At 38.3% G+C, this 23,493-nt stretch overlaps 1 protein-coding gene and 1 long non-coding RNA gene across 2 annotated transcripts in view; one reads left to right on the forward strand and one right to left on the reverse strand.

Moving 5' to 3' along the window:
* Nucleotides 1–14,995, reverse strand: part of ECPAS (Ecm29 proteasome adaptor and scaffold) — a 295,320-nt gene extending 280,325 nt beyond the window's left edge. The window contains exon 1 of the mRNA XM_082696890.1: nt 14,867–14,995. The gene's annotated coding sequence lies outside the window, so the exon portion shown is untranslated. The remainder of the gene's footprint in view (nt 1–14,866) is intronic.
* Nucleotides 10–23,079, forward strand: LOC309847129. Its single transcript, XR_014302330.1, has 3 exons — nt 10–117; nt 687–763; nt 22,996–23,079. It is a non-coding gene; the product is annotated as an uncharacterized lncRNA (long non-coding RNA).
* Nucleotides 23,080–23,493: the final 414 nt, after the last annotated feature.

Consider the following 23,493-nt stretch of genomic DNA (forward strand, 5'->3'; position numbering starts at 1 on the left):
TCCGCCTGCGGTTGCCCAGTGCCTAGGCTGTCGGGGTCTTCGTTGGTGAGCGGATCTTTTGCCGCATCGAGTGGAGAGTGACAGCGGAGCAGGTGGAGGGAAGCCCGGAAGGAGCCGGTACGAAAGGCAGGGAAGACCAGGCCGGGGAGTCTGGACTTCTGATGTTATTGGCTAATCCTGACCAAACGGGAAAGGAACAGAGAGAAGGCAGGGGCAGAAGCTTTCCCGACGTAAAACAGGATTGAGGCATCAGATGCAGGGAGACAAGAAAGTGAAAGGGAGGAGGCCAGCCTGATTCAGGTATCTGGCTCGGTGTTGGCCGTGCCTTGATGGCAGAAGAGCATTTGAGGAGGGGCAGGGGCAGGAAGATAGCTAGAATTGGGACACGCAGATCGTACACGTTGATTGATAGCCACCCCTTCACAAACACACTCATTTAGGAATTACTAGACCCACCTGACCAGGAAGAATTGTCACTGTATTTCTTAACTCCTGTCTTTCTTTCCGTGACCTAACTTGGCATTAAATTTCTCCCCAGAATATTGCAAGAAGTAACATGCGTTTATTTATTTTAGTAACACATGGGTGTTTTTCCAGTTAATTACTAACAAAATAGTAATTATGAGACATCAGTGGATAAGCCACATTACTTTCCCAAGTGACTGACTTCATTGTATTTTGCGCAGGTGTGTGCAGTTTGCTTCACCGATACGGATTTGATGTTTGGCGGTAATCAATATAAAGATGTTCATCTGTCATTGAGGTACATTACTATGTATCCTTGGATGTATACCTTTTATTAAAACTAATTTTAAATTAATTTGGTAAAAATTACAAAAGTAACACTCATTGTACTCATACTCATTGTAACGGGCAAAACCATTCTAAAATGAATTAAGAAAATGTAATCTCTATTACAAAACTTATTCCCCGATAACTGATGTTAACAATCTGGGTGTATCTTTTAAAAATTAAATTAAATTAAAATTTAAAATTTAAGATATATTATATTATTATTTCAGATTATATTTTATATATATACATATATATTATTTCAGATATATTATTATTTAGTGATATATCAGCTGCATCTAACACCTAGTGTTCACTTTATCAAGTGCCCTCCTTAACGCCCATCACTCAGTTACCCCATCCCTCCATCCAGGGGTATATCTTTTCATACCTTCTTGTACATTCATACAAATTTATATGGACATGCACACACAAAATAGTTTGGCCAGTTATATAAAAATGGGTGCCTTATTTTTCATGTTCCTTCACTAAACCATACATCATGAACAACCTTCCAGTTAAAAATATATAGATTTAACTCATTTTTTTAAAAGATTTTATTTATTTATTTGACAGAGAGAGAGATCACAAGTAGGCAGTAGGCAGAGAGAGAGAGGAGGAAGCAGGCTTCCCACTGAGCAGAGAGCCGGATGTGGGGCTCGATTCTAGGACCCTGGGATCATGACCTGAGCCGAAGGCAAAGGCTTAACCCACTGAGCCACCCAGGCGCCCTGATTTAACTCATTTTAACAGCTGCATATTATTTCATAGTGAAAATATGCTATAATCTATCCAAACATTCTGCTACTGAAGGCTTTAGCAGATTGTTTTCAGGATGGTTGTTGTTTTGTTTGTTTGTTTTTTATCTTGACAAATAATGCTGCAATAGGAATTCTTAGATGTAGAGTTTTGAATATTATTGCTGTTATTCCTATGGTATAGATTTGTTTTGCTTTGCTGCCTTAAGTGGTAAAAGTGTTTCAAATTTAATAGTGCCAATTTACCTTTCAAAAATTTGTAGTGATTTGGGGCGCCTGGGTGACTCAGTAGGTTAAGCCTATGCCTTCGGCTCAGGTCATGGTCTTAGGGTCCTGGATCGAGCCCCGAGTAAGGCTTTTTGCTCAGCAGGGAGCCTGCTTCCCTTCCTCTCTCTCTCTGCCAGCCTCTCCGCCTACTTGTGATCTCTGTCAAATAAATAAATAAAATATTAAAAAAAATTTGTAGTGATTTATGTTAACAGTGCCTGAGATGGATCATTTTCCTGAGTACTCAACAAAAATGAATATTTTTTCTTTTATTTTCTGGTCTGACACATGAAAAATACTATCTCATTATTGTTTTAATTTACATTTATATCCTGATTACTGATTTTAATTTAATTTACATCCTGATTACTGCTGAGATTAAACACTTTTTAGATGCCCATGAGCTCTTTGGATTTCTTCTTCCATGAATCCCATTAATTAATTTTGTGTGTGTGTCTGTGTGTATGTACAAGATCAGGTGATTTTTCTTTTCTTTTTTTAAAGATTTTATTTATTTGACAGACAGAGATAACAAGTAGGCAGAGGCAGCAGAGAGAGGGGGAAGCAGGCTTCCCGCCCAGCAGAGAGCTCGATGTGGGGCTCGATCCCAGGACCCTGGGATCATGACCCAAGCCGAAGACAGAGGCTTCAACCCACTGAGCCAGCCAGGCACCCTGATCAGGTGATTTTCTATTCAGTAGGTTGTCTCTTGAAGATCTTGTATATAGGTACATTAGTTAATATCAGATTTGACTGTGTAGATAACAGAAAATTTCCAAGCAATATAAAATTTATTTCTCTGTCCTGTAAATGAGGTACAGAAGTAAAAGGTTCACGTCTGATATGGCAGCTGTGCCCCACAGAGTCCTCAGGGACTTAAACATCAAGCTCATTATTCTGATATTCCTGTGCTGTGGTCCTTGGTCTCAGGGTCTCAGGTGGCAGTGTTTATGTTTCAGGCAGCAAGGTGGAGCAAGGAATGAAAAAGAGGAGAGGCCAAGAGTACAATATTTCTTTACATATCTGTAATTAAAATTGTGAAATATAATGTTTATATAGAAAAATGCTAAAGACAATCTATAGCTTAAAAAATTATTTTAAAGAAACATCTATGCAATCTCCACTCAAAGAAACAGAGCATTACAGAATTTGAGAAGCTGTGTTTCCTTTTCTAATCACAACTCTCCCTTGAGGAAGTCTCCCTCTAGACCTAGAGATTACTATAATCCTGACTTTATGGTAATCACTGCTTTGCTTTTGTTTAGTTTCACCCAAGTATGCTTTCTAAATGATACAGTTTTGCTTATTTTTAAATATTGCTGTTTGTGTTAGTTTGGTTCTTGTTTCTATTCAGTGAATGACATTGTATGTATGTATGTTAATTCAGTTTCATTGCTGAATACACCATTGTATAAATATACCTCAATTTATTTATCCATTCTATTGTTTTTTTTTTTAAGATTATTTATTTATTTATTTGACAGAGAGAGAGATCACAAGCAGGCAGAGAGGCAGGCAGAGAGAGAGGAAGGGAAGCAGGCTCTCTGGTGAGCAGAGAGCCCGACATGGGGCTCGATCCCAGGACCCTGGGATCAGGACCTGAGCTGAAGGCAGAGGCTTTAACCCACAGAGCCACCCAGGCGCCCCTATCCATTCTATTGTTTGATGGACCTTTGGATTATTACAAATTGCAAATAGTGCTTCTATCAATATCCTTGTACATATATCCTAATATACATGTACATTTTTCTGGAACATAATTTTAGGAATGAATTTCTGGATTATTGAGTATGCATATCATCACATTTTTTCAGTAATGGCAAACTGTTTTCCAAAGTGATTATACTAATTAACACTCCCACCAGCTATGTTTTAGATTCCTATTGCTTTGTGTCCTTACCAACCCTTAGCAGCTTCATGTTAATTTAATTTTTAAAAAAATTTTTTTACAGATTTTATTTATTTATTTGACACACAGAAAGAGATCACAAGTAGGCAGAGAGGCAGACAGAGAGAGAGGGAAGCAGGCTCCCTGATGAGCAGAGAGTGTGATGCAGGGCTCTATCCCAGGACCCTGAGACAATGACCGAGCCAAAGACAGAGGTTTAACCCACCGAGCCACCCAGGCACCCCCATGTTATTTAATTGTGAGTATCTGGTAAGTATCTAGCTGTCTTTCAAGGAAGGTTCTCATTGGCTGCCACATGACACTTCTGCTTACATCTCATTGGTTAGGCCCTAGACACCTGGTCAGTTTTAGCAGTAGTAAAGGCTAGAAGATTCATTGTTTATTCTGGACAGTCATATGCATAGTTACAACTTGGAGATTCTATTATTAAAATAAGGAGGAAAAAACAGACTTTGAGAAATATAATATTTCTGCTACTTTAAGAAGAATAATTTAAAAATACCTAACTTTTATTGACCACTTACTATGTGCCAAGCACTATTCTAAACACTTTGCAACTACTTATAAACTAGATACTATATTACAAACCCCAGTTTATAGGTAAGAAAACTAGGTCATTGAGAGCTTAAGTGTCCTACCCAAGATTAAACACCTAGAAATTATATTGCAAACCCAGGTAGTCTGGTTCAGAGTCCATGCTTTTAGCCGGGCCATATACAGTTTATATATTTATTTAATATATTATTTATTTATTTATTTGACAGACAGAGATCCCACGTAGTCAGAGAGGCAGGCAGAGAGAGAGGAGGAAGCACGCTCCCTGTCGAGCAGAGAGCCCGATGCAGGGCTCGATCGCAGGACCCTGGGATCATGACCTGAGCCGAAGAAAGAGGCTTTAACCCACTGAGCCACCCAGGTGCCCAAGGGCCATATACAGTTTAGAAGGAACATTTGTTCTTGGTCTGCCATGTTTTTTACAAAGATTTTCCTTCTGATTATCTTTGGAAATTTCTAAAAGTAGTTTTGTTTATATATTCAGAGTGAGTTTCACCTGTACATCTAAGTCGTCTATGTTTTTTCTCAGTAGATAATGTTTCTGCATCATTTCTAAATTATGCATATGAAAAGACTCTTAGAACAATTAGTTTGCCATTTAAATTTTAATTTACCATTATTTGTTAGTATTATTTTGTATCTAGGTGGAAGTAAATTTAAACACACTTGAATATAAAGATTTTATTTATTTATTTATCTATTTATTTGAGAGAGAAAGAGATAGAATGAAAGAGCACACATGGGGAAGGGCAGAGGAAAAGGGAGAAGGAAAACCAAGCAGACTCCACTCTGAGACAGAGCCCAATGCAGTGCTCGATCTTACAACACTGAGATTATGATCAGTGCCAAAACCAAGTCAGGTGCTTAACCAACTGAGCCCCAAACACACTTTAATATAATCTAAGCTGAGGAGCCATAAAGGAAGTTGGATCAATTCTATATACTTGTGGAAATCCCTTATAATAATATTAAGCTTCATTGTTGTATTGATATGCTATGCTGTTGAGGACAGAGTAATAATGTTTAATGTTTACTGAGAACATACTTTGTGCCAGGCACAATATTAGGTACTAAAGATGCAAAAATAAAACAGATCTTAGCCTTTGAGAAGCTCATGAATCCTAGTCTGATGTTACTTGTCTTTTTCATTTTTCTTTTCTTCAGACAATTCTGTGTATTGTTGCCAGGATGATATTTCTAAAACAACTAACCGAAACTATCATTTCCCTGCCCAAACTTCATAATTTATCACATATCAGATGAAATCTGAATTTCTTTGCATGGAACAATTATTTTGCCCCATTTACTTTGGAACTCTGAACCATTAGCCATTCCTTGAACATCTCCCAGATCCTTCAACTTCCAAGTCTTTGTTCCTGCTGTTTTATTTGTATTCTGATCACATATTGAAGACCTATTTATTCTACACGGTTCAGTTCAATTGTTTCCTCTTCCCACTGTTAATCTTAGAATTAGTTGTCACATTTTTGGCACTCTAACATTCTCAGTGTCCCACTTTGGGTAATTTTCATGCTTTACATTATAATTGTTTTGTTCATGCCTTCATCTCCTACCTGTATTCTTGAGATCAGGGGCCATGGACCAGGTCTTAATTACATTTACACACTTTGTATATACTAGCACAATACCTTATCTAGAGTAAGTTCTAAAATAGATACTTAATTCACTCCTTGAAATTTGGCACTAGGTCATTTTGAAATAATCAAAAACTTTTTTGCATTTTCTATTAAATGTAAGTTTTCAGGGACGCCTGGGTGGCTCAGTTAGTTAAGCAGCTGCCTTCAGCTCAGGTCATGATCCCAGCGTCCTGGGATCGAGTCCCACATCGGGCTCCTTGCTCCGCAGAGAGCCTGCTTCTCCCTCTGCCTCTGCCTGCCATTCTGTCTGCCTGTGCTTGCTCTCTCTCTCTCTCTCTCTCTGATAAATAAATAAAATCTTTAAAAAAAAATAAATGTAAGTTTTCAGTGTTTTTGCAGAAGAATTAATGTGTATGAAATATTACACATGCATACACACACATCAGCCAAAGAAGACGTGGCATGAATATGATGGATAGTCAATTTGAGACGGAGTTGCAGATTAGTCTGAACCAGATTATGCAGAAAATCTGGATATGTGGAATGAAATAATATTGCACAAATGTGTTGCATAAGTAACTTGTCTTGTGGTTGCTAATTTATGGGTGTAGTCTTACATATTATCTTTTGATCAGTAGCGAACTATTTTACATCAATAGATTGAGAGCAAACATTTTGGCACAACATATTTAATCTAATTAAACTAGATAATAATGCTAGAAACAAGCTGTGGTAGCATCAGCATGTAAAGAAATTTTCACAAGTATACTATTTATATAGTTTATCTTGTTTTCAAATACAGAAGCCACATGTTATTGTAGCCTATTTTTGCAACATCTGTCTCTATAAACACGATCATTTTTCTCTTTTCACATGTTGAACCCCTACACATTTTGCTGATTATGAGTCATCTCATGCCTTACATATATATATATCATCTTTTATACACATTGAAAAATTCACTTAAGCTAAGCTTCTGGCTAGGATAAAAACATTATCCATGTTTAGACCTGACTCTGTTCCCCTAAAGAAGCTTTAGGCTTGAATAAGCAGTTTTACTTGTATCCTTTTCCTTCTGAAAAATGGAAGGGCTAGCTCTATGCTTTAGTATTTCCCTGGGTAACATTTACCCTAACACCTCTCATATTTTATGGTCCAGTGAAATTAAGGAATTTGCCAAAAATTAATAGGTGGGATAGGAATATAGGTCTTTGGACTTCCACCCAGTGAGGTGTAATTGTTCACTCATGGATGTATCCATCAATTTCTTTACGGGAGTGGGACAGAGGAAGAGGGAGAGAGAGAATCCTAAGCAGGCTCCACGCCCAGCGTAAAGCCCAACACAGGGCTGGATCTCATGTCCCTGAAATTACAACCTGAACTGAAATCAAGAGTTGGATGCTTAATCGACTAAGCCATGCAGGTGCCCCATCCATCAATTTTTGAGCACGTGTTATGCACAAGGATCTATGCTAGTTGAGGAGAGCAAATGATTCTACTCTGTCAATGTGGCAGGGGAAATAAGATATTTACATAAAAACTAGTTATTCCCTGAGGAAATTAATGTCATAAAAGTTATGGGAACTTAAAGGAAATAATGCTTTATTGTTTTAACAAGTAAGTTGTAGAGATACAGAATAAATGAATAAATATCTCATTTAGAATTTCATCAGATTAACCACACCTATGGGAAATCTAGCTCTTTGAAGCACAAAAGCATAACAGCACCACTGTGTACCTAATGGAAAATGAACCAACTTATAAAATAAATAACTTCCTGAGGTCTAAACTGCATATTCAAACTGTAAGTTGTAACAAATCACTGATATGCAGGGTAGCCAGTATCATGCTTATACAAGATGGGAAAACTATTTCTCTTTTTCTCTCCAAAAGAAATCTTTTTAAAAAAATTTTTAAATTTATTTTTACTAGAGAGAGATAGAGAGAACGAGCAAGGGGAGAGACAGAGGGAAAAGCAGACTCCCTGCTGTTCAGAGAGCCCAATGAGGTACTGAATCCCAAGACCCTGGAATCATTAACTGAGCCAAAGGCAGACACTGAATCAGCTGAGCCACCCAGGCACCCCTCTCCAAAAGAAGTCTTAATGTTATTTCATAAACAATTCTCACAATTTCATATTTTGAATTTAGACCCAGTCTCATATCTTACAATGTAAATTAATTTAACAAATAATTTTTTTAAAAAGATTTTATTTATTTATTTAACAGACAGAGATCACAAGTAGGCAGAGAGGCAGGTAGAAAGAGAGAGAGGAGGAAGCAGGCTATCCGCAGAGCGGACAGCCCGATGCGGGGCTCGATCCCAGGACTCTGGGATCATGACCTGAGCCGAAGGCAGAGGCTTTAACCCACTGAGCCACCCAGGCGCCCCTTAACAAATCATTTTTGAGCACCTACTACATGCTTGGTATGTACAAACTTAGTAGATTAGCAACTTGTATTGTCTCTTACCATAAAAAAGAAAAAAAAAAAGTACCCTGAAACAATAATATCTAACCCTATCAAGCACCTTCTCTTTTATTTATTTATTTTTTATAAGCTGCTTTTTATTTATTTGTTATTATGTTCAGTTAGCCAGCTTATAGTGCATCATTAGTTTTTGACGTATTGTTCAATGATTCATTCGTCGCATATAACACCCATTGCTCATCACAACCACAGAGCACCTTCTCTTTTAAATATCTTTCTCTTTAGGCTTCTAGCTTCCTGATTTCTCCCATCTGTTCTGCACCTGGACTCTCTGTAATTTGGGGAGAAAACAATAAAACTGTAATATCAGATTTATTGGTTCTACTACAAATATATGTTATGCAACTCCAGCAAGTCCTTCAATGCTGATTGTCAATCATTATTTTCCTTCATTTTATATATAAAATCATTATATATATATATATATATGGGAGAGAGTTTATATATACCAGCAATGCTCTGAATGTGCGAAAGAGGAAGGAGTCTCAAGACAATGTCCCTATCTTTAGACCCTTATCATATTCCAACAGCTAGACCAGTGGTTCTCATTTGAGGTGATTTTGCCTCTTAGAGGGCATTTGGACATATCTGGAGACATTTTTGGTTGTCATAACTGAAGGAAGGGTTGCTATTGGCATCTAATTAGCAGAGGCCAGGATCCTGCTATGAATATCCTAAAATTAAGAGGAAAGTCTACCACCACCCTTAAGTAAGAATTACCTAGCCCAAAATATCCATAGTATGAAGGCTGAGAAATCCTGATCTTAGGTGATTAAAGACTAAACTATATCCATACTCTTCTAGTCATATATATACAACTTACCCCATTCCCTGGAAGTGACTTTGCCTTCTTGAGTGAGAAACTGTGTTCCTTCACTTTCCTCTTTTTATATCAAAATGTCCATATAGTCTCATTTGGCATTTTCTTACTTCTTTCTGTGGATAAATACTCTTCTTTCTTTCCAAGACTAATCTCTTCTAGTATTTACACCCTACCCTATTTTCCAAATTATTTATGCTGCTGACAAGAATGCATTCTATATCACAGAACAAAACAGATAAGAAATCAAGCAGAGAGGGTGCCTGGGTGGCTCAGTAGATTAAGCCTCTGGCTTCGGCTCAGGTCATGATCACAGGGTCCTGAGATGGAACCCTGCATCGGGCTCTCTGCTCAGTGAGGAGCCTGCTTCCCCCTCTCTCTGCCTGCTGCTCTGCCTACTTGTGCTCTCTCTCTGTCAAATAAGTAAATAAAATTTAAAAAAGAAAAAAGAAAAAGAAATCCAGGAGAGTAGTTTTCTCTGAATTCTTTATTTCATCCCCACTCACCAGCTCCAGAAATTTAGTTCACAGGTTATTTCCTCTCATGTATCCTCATGCTTTCCCCTACAATAGGTTCTCTCTGTGTCTAAAAAGTACTTAATGATATTCTATCTTATAATATTCTTTAAAACTTTTATTTTGATCCTTCTGTTTTTTTCAACTTATCTGTATCCCCTAGGACTCCTGTAATTTTCTAACTGTTCTCCCAGCCTTTCATCTAGTCTGCATTTTGTGCTATAGGATTTATGTCAGCTACTCTCATCAGAGTCCTTCAGTAGTCAACCAGTGCCTATCACAATGACTACGTCACATCATGCATTTTTTATTCACAAGATACAGTGCTTGGAACTTAAGTTAGTATTAGTATCTCCATCATATAGATGAGAAACTGAGGCTTAGAGAGGTTGAGTGTCTTGCTCAAAACTCTATAGCTAGGATGTGAGGAGCCAATTCAAATCCAAATCAGTCTTATGCCAAAATTTTTGTGTACATTTTACACAACTCTTTATTCCCCAAGGCACTGAGTCCAGACTGCCAAGTTTGGCCTTCACATCTCTCTCTGATCTGGCTTCACACTTTTTCCAGGTACTGCCAACCTACATCCACCTTATATTCATGTTAAAATACTGCTGTTCTGTGCATACTCTTTGCTTTTTATCCTTCTCTTTGCTCCCTTTCATACCATACCTTCTATGTTATCCTTCTCATGCATCTCCTAAGTTTCAAATACCCAACCACTTTCAAGCCCAGTTCAAGCTTCCCAGCTGAGTTCCCTAATCTCAGATCTTTTCCTCCCCCCTCCCCCAGTGGTGTTTTTCTCACTTACAAATGTTGACATTATAAAGCATGTATATGCTTTTTTTTTTTTTTTGCCCTCTCTCTATTTTTACCTCCTTTAGAACAGGGAACTCATTGTGATAGTAACATATTTTTCTGTAGAATTTTATAAGCACTCTTGCAAATATGTTAAGAACCCGGTAAAGAACAAGAGCTCAATACAAGTTTGTTTGCTTGTTTGGTTCTAATCTTCACAGTAATTCTCCAAAGTCTACTTTACTAACAGATAAGAAAACTGAGGCTCAGGGAAATCAAGTGACCTGCCAAAGGGCAGAAATATTCCAATATGACCCAAGATCTAACTCAAGAGTTCTGTCTCTAATTGCGGGTTCTTCCTACTATACTATGTAGGGCTTCAGAATTTTGGTCCCCCAGAATATCCTAGCTCTATACCTTGGTCATAGTAGTTATTGAATATGAGCTTAATGAATGAGTAAAAGTCTGTTAAGAACATATTCTTTGAGGTTGAAAGTCATGAGAGGTTCATTGGCCACCAAGAATAACAGCACTTTTCGATGTGACTCATCTTCACACATAGTATTTAGGTAGAAGGAAAACAACCCTCCCATTCTGATCAAATATCTTAGGCAACATTAGGTTCAAGCTATATTATTATCCACTTAAGAACATCCATGCCACACACCTTCAACAAACAAGGTTTTATGTTATTTAAAATCAGTAGGTAGGAAGAAAATTGAGAGTAATTTTTCAGTTTTTGTTTTTCATTTTTCATAGCCAAATTGATATTCTCTTTCATTATTATCTCTACTTTTTGGATCATGTTTAGAAAAGTCACCTCTATCCCAAGAACTCTACAGATACTCCAATATGTATTCTTCTACTGTTTTTATCATGTCATTCTTTACATTTAGAATCTCTGGGATTAGGTGTCTGTGCATGTGTGTGTGTTTCTACATATATGTGTTTCTATGTGTATGTGTAAGGCATAAAATAAGTTTATAATTTAATATTTTCTTACATAGTTTAGTGAGTTATTTATTAATTTTTCCTTTCTGATTTAAATTACATCCTTAGAGGCACTTGGGTGGCCCAGATGGTTAAGCATCTGCCTTCTGCTCAGGTCATGATGCCGGGGTCCTGGGATTGAGCCCTGTATCAGGCTCCCTTCTTGGCAGGAAGCCTGCTTCTCTCTCTCTCCCACACCCCGTGTTTGTGTTCCTTCTCTTGCTGTGTCTCTCTCTGTCAAATAAATAAATAAAATGATAAAGATGTAATTTATTTATTTATAAAGATTTTTTTTAAATGGACATATATGTCCATACACAGATTATTCTATATGTAAACTAAACTTTCCAGATTTGTAATTTATTCTATTGATGGTTTACTCCTGAGCTGTGTTTATTTATTTATTTATCCATAATCTTTTAATGATTAAAGTTTTAATTTCTGGGCAGCAGTCTCATCCACTATTATTTTTTTTTATTTTTAATTTTTTTAAAAATATTATTTATTTATTTATTTGACAGAGATCACAAGTAGGCGGAGAGGCAGACAGAGAGGGAAGGGAGAAGCAGGCTCCCTGCTGAGCAGAGAGCCCGATGTGGGGATGGATCCCAGAACCGTGAGATCATGACCTGAGCTGAAGGCAGAGGCTTTAACCCACTGAGCCACCCAGGCATCCCTATTTTTAATTTTTTAAAAAAATATTTTGTTTACTTATTTGAGGGAGAGAGAGTGAACAAGTGGGAGGAGGAGTAGAGGGAGAGGAACAAGCCGACTCCACACTGAGCACAGAGAGCCCGACTTGGTGCTTCATCTCATGCCTGCAAGATCATGACCTAAGCCAAAGTCAAGAGTTGAACGCTTAACTGACTGAGCCACCCAGGTGGCTCCACTACTCTCCTTTAGAAAAAGAAAAAAAAAAAAAAAAAAGAAACAATTTGTGCCTACCCTCTAAGGTTTATTCTGTTTTTTAAAAGCTTATTTATTTATGGATTTATTTAAGTAGTCTCTATACCCAATGTGGGGCTTGAACTCATGACCTTGAGACCAAGAGCTGTCTGCTCCTCTGACTGAGCCAGCCAGGCACCCCTCTAAGTTTTATTCTTTAAAAAAAGTACAAGAAATATTTTGCCAACATCCCACATTTTCTTTTACTGGGATTCTGATTAAGATGAAATAGAAGTGATAGATTAATTTGAGAGAATTGACTGATTTTAGTAGATAATCTTTAGAATCATAGAACCTAATATGGTTTTTCATTTACTCAAGTCTTTTGTCATCTTCCCCAATAATTTTATAATTTCTTTTTTAAAAAGATTTTATTTATTTATTTGACAGAGAGAGCACAGGTAAGCAGAGGGGCAGGCAGAAAGAGAGAAGCAGGCTTTCTGCCAAGCAGGGAGCTTGACTCGGGGCTTGATCCCAGGACTCTGGAACCATGACTCAAGCTGAAGGCAGCCACTCAACCAACCGAGCCACCGAGGTGTCCCTACAATTTCTTTTTAAAATATGTATTTTTTAAAGATTTTATTTATTTCTGTGAGAGAGAGAGTGAGACTCTGGGACTAGGGTATCGTGACCTGAGCCAAGGGCAGACACTTAACCGACTGAGCCACCCAGACACCCAGTTTGGTTTTTTTCCCCCAAAGATTTTTTTTATTTACTCAACAGAGAGAACACAAGGAGAGGGAGTGGCAGAGGGAGTGGGAGAAACAGGCTCCACACTGAGCAGGGAGCCCAGCTCGGGCTGGATCCCAGGACCCTGGAATCAGGACCCAAGCCAAAGGCAGATGCTTATCCAACTGAGCCACCCAGGTGCCCAATTTTACAATTTCTGTGTGTGTGTGTGTGCACACTTTAATAGAGCATAGTGCTTTAGTTCATATATGCAAGAATCAGCTGCCTGGGTTCCAAACTCACCTATGCTGTCACTAGCCATGTAAACTATTCATTCACCTTTGTGTACTTGTTCTTTATCTCCCCCTCCTATATTATGGGGTACCTTGCAGAGTTATCATGAAGATTACTTGGGTTAAAATATCTAAAGTGCTTAAAATAATACCAAAAAAACAATACCTGGCTAGTAAGTGCCCTATGAGTACTACCTATGATTACATGATTATATAGTATATCTATATATGCACTTCATGTTTCTTATTAAATATATTTGTGTTTTATGTAGTGTTGTTAAAAATGGGTTTTTCCCCCCCTACTCTCTTCTTATTGGTGGCCATTTTATTAATTTTGATTATGGAGGGCAATCTCAATAAGCACTAAACTTTGAAATTTCAACCTCCAGAGGGCTCCCCTTTCCTGTGAATTACTATCTTTTCTTATAACTTCTTTTTAAAGAATTTTATGTCACTTAGAGTGATGAAAAGTGATGAAAAAGAAAATGTGTGTATGATGCATTTGAAAGGTCAAGTAAGATAAATAAGATCAACAGCTAGTCCATTGAAAATACTAACAGGACAGGGTACCTGGGTGGCTCAAGTCATGATCCCAGAGTCCTGGGATGGAGCCCTGCATGAAGCCCCTCATCAGGCTCCCTGCTCAGTGGGAAGTCTCTTTCTCCCTCTGCTACTCCCCCTGCTTGTGCTCCCTCTCTCGCTGTGTCTGTCTATCAAATAAATAAATAAAATCTTAAAAAAGAAAATGCTAACAAGACAAACCGTCCTCTTGCAAAACTGAGGGAAGAGAAAACAGCTGAAAATACAAAAAAGAAAAAAAAGGAATTAACAGATGCATGTAAATATCCAAGAAGTTTAAAAATTACAAAAATACTCAAAGTTTAACCTGTCAATAAAGTGAAAATTTTGACAACATTGGGTATTATTTAATAAGTATGAATTATGAAAATCGATACAACAAGAGGCAGAAAACTTGAACTGATAAATAGAAGAAATGGGAAATGTTAACCAAAGTTCTACCTCAGAAAAAGGCACCAGGTCAAGATTTTTTTCTTAAGATTTTATTTATTTATTTATTTGAGAGAGGGAGAGAGAGCAGGGGGAGGAGCAAAAGGAAAAGGAAAGAGAGAATCTTGAGCAGACTCTACACTGAGCCTGGAGCTGGATGTGGGGCTCAGTCTCATGACCCTGAGATCATGACCTGAGCTGAAGTTAAGTCGGGTGCTTAACCCAGTGAGCCACCCAGGCACACCTACGTCAAGATGTTTTAAAACATGGATTCTATCAGAACTTTAGGAACAACGTTATTTACAGAACTTTAAAAAGATGGAAAACTTTATAACTCACGATACAAGGCTAACAAATATGAAACCAAATTAGTGAGGAATAGCAGAAGAAAAAAGCAATAGGCCAATTAATAATGAAATAAATGCAGAAATCCTAAATAAAACATTAACAAATTGAATACAACAGCATTTTAAAAGTTAGCATGACCAGGGGTTCCTGGGTGGCTCAGTGGGTTAAAGCCTCTGCCTTCGGCTTGGGTCATGATCCCAGGGTCCTGGGATGGAGCCCGGCATCAGGCTCTCTGCTTAGCAGGGAGCCTGCTTCCTCTTCCCTCTCTCTCTGCCTGCCTCTCTGCCTACTTGTGATCTCTATCTGTCAAATAAAATAAATAAAATCTTAAAAAAAAAAAGTTAGCATGACCTAAATAGATTTTATTTTACGAATGCAAAGATAATTTGATATATTAAGACATGAGCCTCTGATGATTTACACCTAAATAATAAGTAAATCTTTAAATATTTCATAGCATTTTTTTCTCCTGATATTATCCCACTTTACTACCTTGTTTGATCATCTCTCCCTGGAACATTTTCTTCTCCATCCAGTAAACTCCTACCTCTCTTTAAAGACTCAATTCAGCTTACTTACGTTTCTTTTTCTCTGACCCCTCCCTACCTGAGGGTAAGAAGCTGCTGCCTTGTATGCTGCCATAATACCTTGTATTTACCTCTATTACAGACTTATCATACTGTTCTATAAATGCTAGTTAACTTGTCTTCCCCACCAAACTGTGAACCCTGGAGACAGAGTCAATTTATTTCTGTGTTTTGGAAGCCAGACATATAAAATATTGAAAGAATCCATTGAGAAATACACACAGATCAAAACTGGAAATAAGAATTGTTAGCTAATTACTATGAAAGCTGTATTGGAGGGGTTCGTGGGTGCCTCAGTAGGTTAAAGCCTCTGCCTTCGGCTCAGGTCATTATTCCAGGGCCCTGGGATCCAGCCCCAAGTCACGCTCTCTGCTCAGCGGGGAACCTGCTTCCCCCTTTCTCTCTGCCTGCCTCTCTGCCTACTTGTGACCTCTCTGTCTGTCAAATAAATAAATAAAATCTTGGGGCACCTGGGTGGCTCAGTGGGTTAAGCCTCTGCCTTTGGCTCAGGTCATGATCTCAGGATTCTGGGATCAAGCCCGGATCAGGCTCTCTGCTTAGCAGGGAGCCTGCTTTCTCCCCTCTCTCTCTGCCTGCTTGTGATCTCTATCTGTCAAATAAATAAATAAAATCTTAAAAAAAAAAAAAAGCTGTATTGGAGGGCATGTTTTTATGTCTAGACTAGACTTCCTTTAATATTTCACCTTAAAATCAAACTTCCTTATCCTTTTATAGGCAAAGTTGGGCAACCTCAGGGCTCCATGGAAGGCGCTAGCTTTTTACCCATAGTAAAAACAGACTAGTGTTAACTTTCTGAGTAGGGATTCTAGAAGATGCTAATGTGTTTATTAATGTTCTAGTCAAAAGTGCTCATCAAGTCAGTCGTTCTTCCTACGGTTATATGAGAGGCGAAGAGACAGGCCAGGAGTATTATTCTAGCTGAAATACTGCATGGGGACATGAAGCCAGAGAAATAGAGGATACCCCCTGTAATAGCTACCTAACTTAGAATATTTTACTTTAGAGCTTAGCTGCCTACAATTTTAGAGAAAAAGATTTCAACTGCAGTAACTATATTTAGCCTGAGTGCTCTCATTTAACTTAGCAGGACTTTGTTCTTTAATTTATAATTTGATTTGTTTGCTTCCACGAATTTCTGTTATAATAGATGGAGTAAAAAAAAAAAATGTAACCAAAAGACATATAAAATTTCCTTACAAATCTATTTGCATCCTGTTATGTTCTCTGTACTTTTTTTTCTAGTTAATGCAACATTGCTTTGGGTGCTTTTAACGAGGTTAACTCTTCCTTGTGTAGCCTCATGAAATTGAGTAAGAAGGAATTGTCATCTGCATATATCCTGGATCTGCAACCCGAAAGTGTGCTCTGCTGACACCACCAGAGGAGGGGAGGGCTGGCCAAAGTTAGAGAGTGCGTTCATTCACTTAACATTTAAATATGAGTCCATTCACTTAACATTTGTTTCACTAGCTTTCTTCATCTGCTACCAATACAACTAGTAGATAAATTTTGGAGATCTAATGCATAGCATAGTGATTATAGTTAACAGTACTGTATTATATACTTCAAAACTGCTAAGAGACTAGATCTTCAATGTTCTCACCGCAAAAAAGAAATAATAATTATGTGATGTGATGGAGGCTTGAGTAAAGCTATGGCGGTAATCATGTTGTAAGATATACATATCAAATCAACACATTGCGCACCTTAAACTTATGGAATACTACATGTCAATTATATCTCAATAAAGAATAAAGATACATCAGAATTTGTTCTCACCTGCTGATGCACACTTAGGTTACTTAGCAACTACTGCAAATAAAGCTGCTGTGAATGTTTGTGTACAAGTCTTGGTGTGGGTGTGTTTTCACTTATCTTGGATAAACACCTAGGAGTGAATGGCTGGGTCTTATTGTTTGTGTACCTGTAATTTCTTATTGTTATATAATTGACATGTAATATTATATTCATTTCAGCCAGACACCATAATGATTCAATATATGTATACATTGTGAAATAATCACCTCAGTAACTGTAGTTAACATCCATCACCACACAGAGTCACAAATTTTTTGTGTGTGTGATGAGAACTTTTTTTTTTAAGGGTTTTATTTATTTATTTGAGTGAGAAAGAGAGAGAGAGGGAGAGCGCACGAGGCCGTGGGGAGAAGCAGACTCCTCCCGAGCAAGAAGCCCAATCCAGGGCTCTATCCTAAAACCCTGGAATCATGACCTGAGCTGAAGGCAGATGCTTAATGGACTGAGCCACCCAGGAGCCCCATTATTCCCTCAAATCTTATTGAGGACGGGCTCTTACTTTCCGTCTTCTCTTCTTGCCCCTTTCCTCCCCAATGTTTTCTTTTCTTATTCCTCTTCTTAAAACATGTGTTTTTCCTACTCCTGGTCCTCATCCTCTTTCTTTTGACTCCCCTCCTTCATATTCATGTCATTTCTTCTTTTCTGTATTTATTTAATACAAATTATGCGTTACTTCTAACTTAAGTGGTGAAGTGAGAATATTGCGGCCTTGGGGAAATTATCAGTGGTACCAAGGTGCAGACATCTGTGAGTGTAAGGAGAGTATTGAAAAATGCAATGAAAAAATTAATTGGATTGTCAGTGCATATAATGATGCCTGTAATGAGAGGAAGTTGGGAAGAGTATATCTCTCCTCAAAGGAAATATGTACTAAATATCCTTGCAAAATATCACAGAAAGAATGAAACTGAGATATTGTGACTTATAATAAGAAATAAATATTTGGTCTTCCTTTTAGTTCCTGGTTTAGGACTCTTTTCTTTTTTTTTTTTTAATATTTAATTTATTCATTTGAAGAGAGAGAGCATAAGCAGGGAGGAGGGGCTGAGGGAGAGGGAGAAGCCCACTGAGCAGGGAGCCTGACACCAAACTCGGATCCCAGGACTTTGAGATCATTACCTGAGTTAAAGCAGATGGTTAACAAACTGAGCCACTGAAGGGTAGGACTCCTTAAACCCTTGGAATTAACTATGGAGAAGGAGACCGTGTCTTTTATTATGTTAATGAGGGAACTTTTGGAAAGCACCTAAGGCTAGGGCTGGTTGCTCCTTGAACCAACCTTGTGATTTGAGGGTTGGAACTTTTAGTTTAGTCCTCCCCCACCTCTGGGGAGGGGAGAGGGGGGCAGGCAGTCAAGTTCAGTCACGGGTAACTGATGATTTAATCAGTCATGACTATGTAATGAACTTTCCATAAAAGCCCCAAAGGACAGGGTTCAGATAGCTTCCAGGTTGGTGAGCCCATGGGGATTGTGGGAGGGTGGTATGTTTAGAGAGAGGATGGAAGCTGAGTGTCCCTTTTTCCTTACATTTCGCTATGCATCTCTTCAATTTGGCTGTTGCCGAGTTACTTCCTTTTATAATAAACTGGTCATGTAGTAAGTAAAATATTTCTCTGACTTCTGTGAGCCACTCTGGCAAATTAATGGAAACTAAAGACAGGACTTTGGAATCTCCCAGCTGGTCAGAAGTATAGGTGACCACCTGTACTTGAGATGGGTGTCCATAGTGGGTGTGGTGGGGACGTGTTGGGGAGCAGTCTTGCAGGACTGAACCCTCAATGTATGGGATCCGAGGCTATCTCTGGGTAGATAGTGTCAGAATTAAGTTGTGGGACACCCAGCTGGTATCAGAAGTTGCTAGGTTTGGGGGAAAAACCCATGTATTAGAATTTAGTGTAGAATCTTAGCAGCACACTCACTCCTTGTGTAATTTCTGAAATAATCCAAATCTGAAAATAATCCAAAACCCTGGTTATGAAAAACTAAGAAAACAATGCTTCTATAGACTTTAGGTGACCTATTACTTATTTCCTATAATTATGGAGACTTCCACTAAATCCGGAATTGAGAGACTTTAAAGGACATTGTAATATAATCACCCCATGATTTTTTTTATATGTGCTGAGGTTCCTGTTAGCCAACAATAATTTGATCGGGCCATTTGGTAAAACTACCTTAGATTAAAGTGTGAATGCTGTTAAGATTTAATTGCTTTGTAAGGACCACCTAACACTAAGAGGCTGATACCAGGCAGGCAGGTAGGCCTTGTCTAGTAAGGATTGCTGAAGCAGTCTGTGTACTACTACTGAGTTTTTTTGTTTGTTTGTTTTTACTGCTGAGCTATGTTGTGTCGTTGAGCTCTGATCTAGTACCACTCTATTCCAGCAGACACATCTACTTCACAGAATATTCTTAATTTTTATACCATCCTATCTCAACCAGTGAGGTGTGATGACAGATGGCAAGACCTAAAAAAGAAAAGAAAAACAGTTCTAAATAGCCCTCTACAAAATTTGACTTTGGTATCATATGACTACCTAAGGAAACAGAACATTTTATATGATAGTGATGAGGGAACAGAAGGCTAGCAGAAGACAAAGCAGAAGCTGACCCCCTGCAACCTCCCCCCACCCCCCACTCTGGGGTGGGACAGGCGAGACATTCTTCCTGGAATCTCTCAGCTATCTTAATATTAATGCCTTGCTAGAGGGGAGAAACAACCTTAACTTGACAGGGGCTAGGCTTCTGGTATCTTACAGGTTGTCTTTAGCATATGAAATTTCTTTCGAAACCTCCCTTTTCCCTTACCTGCCCCAACCTAGTAGTATATAACCAGTCAACCCTCACAGCCCTCTTGCAGCAACTCTCCTGCCCATGGGTCCTGTCCCCGTGTCCCCCGTCACCTTTTTGCACCAGAAATGTCCTAAGAATTCTTTTTTGGTCGTCAGCTTGGGACCTCGCTTATATTCTAAAATTTCATCAATAGGGCAGTATGTTTAGTAGAACTCTCCAAATTCTGCTAAAGCTTTTTAACTACATTAACTCAGCTAATTGAGGAATGTTTGCCAGAACCTATTTAGAGTGATGCTAGCATTTATGTAATCACCTGTGTGTGAGAAAGGATTAGACGTAAATACAAATTTTGACTTGTTGAAATGTAATCCTTGATAGTTAGAAAATACTACATTGACATGAAACCGGAATTTGGGAGATTAGATTATAAATAAAGTTATCATAATTTACTGTCTAAATCTAACACTTTTGGGGCACCTGGGTGGCTCAGTGGGTTAAGCCACTGCCTTCGGCTCAGGTCGTGATCTCAGGGTCCTGGGATCGAGTCCCGCATCGGGCTCTCTGCTCAGCAGGGAGCCTGCTTCCCTCTCTCCCTCTCTGCCTGCCTCTCCATCTACTTGTGATTTCTCTCTGTCAAATAAATAAATAAAATTTTAAAAAAAAATAAATCTAACACTTTTGAGAATGAAAGAAGCAAATTAATAACCATACCATGACAACAGAAATAGAGTTTGTCCCAGGCAAACCAAGGAATACAGTCATCCTGATTTTAAACTACATTTCGTATAAACATATTCAGGATTTTGCAAGTGAATAATGGAGTTCTGGAGAAATTCTCTCAGTATCTACTTTCTCAGTTTCCTTCCTCAACCCACTTTCCACTAAGGTTTTCTGATGTTTCCTTCACTATAACATCCCCCCCCCCTTTTTTTTATCTATAAGAATATAAGTGAATAAAATATTAAAACTAGCTTCACACATAGTTGAACTTCAAATGCTCTCTATACTTAGTAGCAAAACAGATGTAGTTTTGAGTCCCAACAAAAGTTCTGAGTTCCCAATGGCTGCTGGAGGTACAGCATTTATGTAAAAGGTTAGTCTGTATTTCCTACTTTCCTTTAGAGAGGGAACTTTATGTCCCCTGTTTGATGTGTAAAAAGTCAACAGTGTTAGAATGTTAACCCGAAATTACATAAAATTCATGCAGAATAGCTTGTAGATTAATAAAGTACTCTTGATTCTTTTTTTAACTGAGATATAGTTGACATACTATTATATATGTTAAAGGTGAACAAAATGCTGATTTATGTACTGCAATATGATTAACACTGAAGCATTAGCTAATCCCTCCCTCGGGTCACATAATCACCATTTCTTTTTTGTGGTGAAAGTACTCTTGAGTCTATCCTATGTGGCACTCACATGGCTTTTCATATGTCCCCCAAGCAAAGCGAGAACAAGTCTGCCTTATTCATAAATTTGTGTATCCATGGTGAATGCTATAGATGTACACACTGTGCATGTCACAAGACATAATCATGTTTTCATCAAGTTGAAGAAAGAGGTAAACCTGTGACAGCCAGCCCAGTGCCCTCTGGGGACTTCAGAAAAATGTCTTCAACTTCACAACTGATAGAAAGGTCAGAGGGAGGCCAGTGATCAGAGGAAAACATACTTTCAAACAAAAAAATTGGCTTTTTAGGGACGCCTGGATGGCTCAGTTGGTTAAGCAGCTGCCTTCGGCTTGGGTCATGATCCCAGGGTCCTGGGATTGAGTCCCACATTGGGCTCCTTGCTCGGCAGGGAGCCTGCTTCTCCCTCTGCCTCTGCCTGCCTCTGTCTGCCTGTGCTCGCTTGCTCTCTCTCCCTCTGTCTCTGACAAATAAATAAATAAAATCTTAAAAAAAAAAAATTGGCTTTTTAGGTGGGAAACAGGGTGTCCTCACCTATAAATTGGACAAATACTTGTTCTCAAGTTCCTTGTATGAATGGGATCTGGAAATTGAAGGGGACCAGAATGTGCCACAAAATAATAAAAATGTGGATTATTTTGAGCTGAAGTCAATTAAGATCCAGAAGACTCAAGAAAAACCTTTGCCTCTCAAATACCTAAAAGAATTTAGAAAAGGGGACTGGCCCAGAAAAAGAGCTATTACCAGAGATAACTTTTTAAAAAATGTATTCTTTTTTTTAAGATTTTATTTATTTATTTGACAGGTCACAAGTAGGCAGAGAGGCAGGCAGAGAGAGAGGGGGAAGCAGGCTCCCCGATGAGCAGAGAGCCCGATTCAGGGCTCGATCCCAGTACCCTGGGATCATGATCTGAGCTGAAGGCAGAGGCTTTAACCCACTGAGCCGCCCAGGTGCCCCTAATGTATTCTTTTTTTTTTTAATTGAAGAATAATTGATATGTAATGTTACATTAGTCTTAAGTGTACAACATAGTGATTTAACAACTGTATACGCTATGATCACCGTCTGTCCCCATGCAACGCTATTATAATATCATTGACCATATTCCCTATGCTCTACCTTTCATCTCTGTGACTTATTCATTCCGTAACTGGAAGCTTTTATCTTCCACTCCCCGTTACCCATTTTGCACAATTCCCCCAACGCTCCCCTCTGGCGGTCATCAGTTTGCTCTTTGTATATATGGGTCTGTTGCTGATTTTTTACTTGTTAATTTATTGTCTTTCAGATTCCACATATAAGTGAAAAATGGTTTTTGCCTTTCTTTTCTGACTTATTTCACTTAATGTAATATCCTCTGTGTCCATCCATGTTATTGCAAACAGCAAGATCTCACTCTCCTCACATCTCCTATATCCATTCATCTGTCCATGAGCACTTAGGTTATTTCCATATTTTGGCTATTATAAATAATGCTTCAGTAAACATAGGATGCATATATTTTTGAATTAATATTTTAATTTTCTTTCTTTCTTTTTTCAGTAGTGGAATTACTGGATTGTATCATATTTCTATTTTTAATTTTTTTTTTTTTTAATTTTTAAATAGGGTCCATGTCCAACATGAGGTTTGAACCCATCAGCTAGGGATTGAGAGTTGCATACTCGACTGACTGAGCCAATCAGGTAATGTGATCTTATTTTTATTTATTTTTTTTTTTTAATTTTTTTTATTTTTTTTAAATTTTTTTTTTATGTGATCTTATTTTTAAGTAACGTCTACACCCAACATGGGGCTCGAATCCACAACCCCAAGATCAAGAGTTGCATGCTCCACTGACCGAGCCACCCAGGTGCCCATATGGGCTTTCACAATGGCTACACCAATTTACATTCCCACTGACAGTTCGTGAGGGTTCCTTTCTACCAGAGATAACTTTTTATCTAAAAGACCTATCTGTAGGGCAGGGCAAACATCTAATTACCAAACATATCTTATTATTCTCCTGGGAATTACCCCCCTCCCTCTGAAGCCCCAGGTCCCTATCTCATTCCTTCACTCAGGATAGCATATAAGCCTCAACTGCTCTACTCCCCCTTGAGTCTT

The sequence above is a fragment of the Mustela nivalis genome, assembly GCF_964662115.1.
Source record: "Mustela nivalis genome assembly, chromosome: 13".
Taxonomy (NCBI): domain Eukaryota; kingdom Metazoa; phylum Chordata; class Mammalia; order Carnivora; family Mustelidae; genus Mustela; species Mustela nivalis.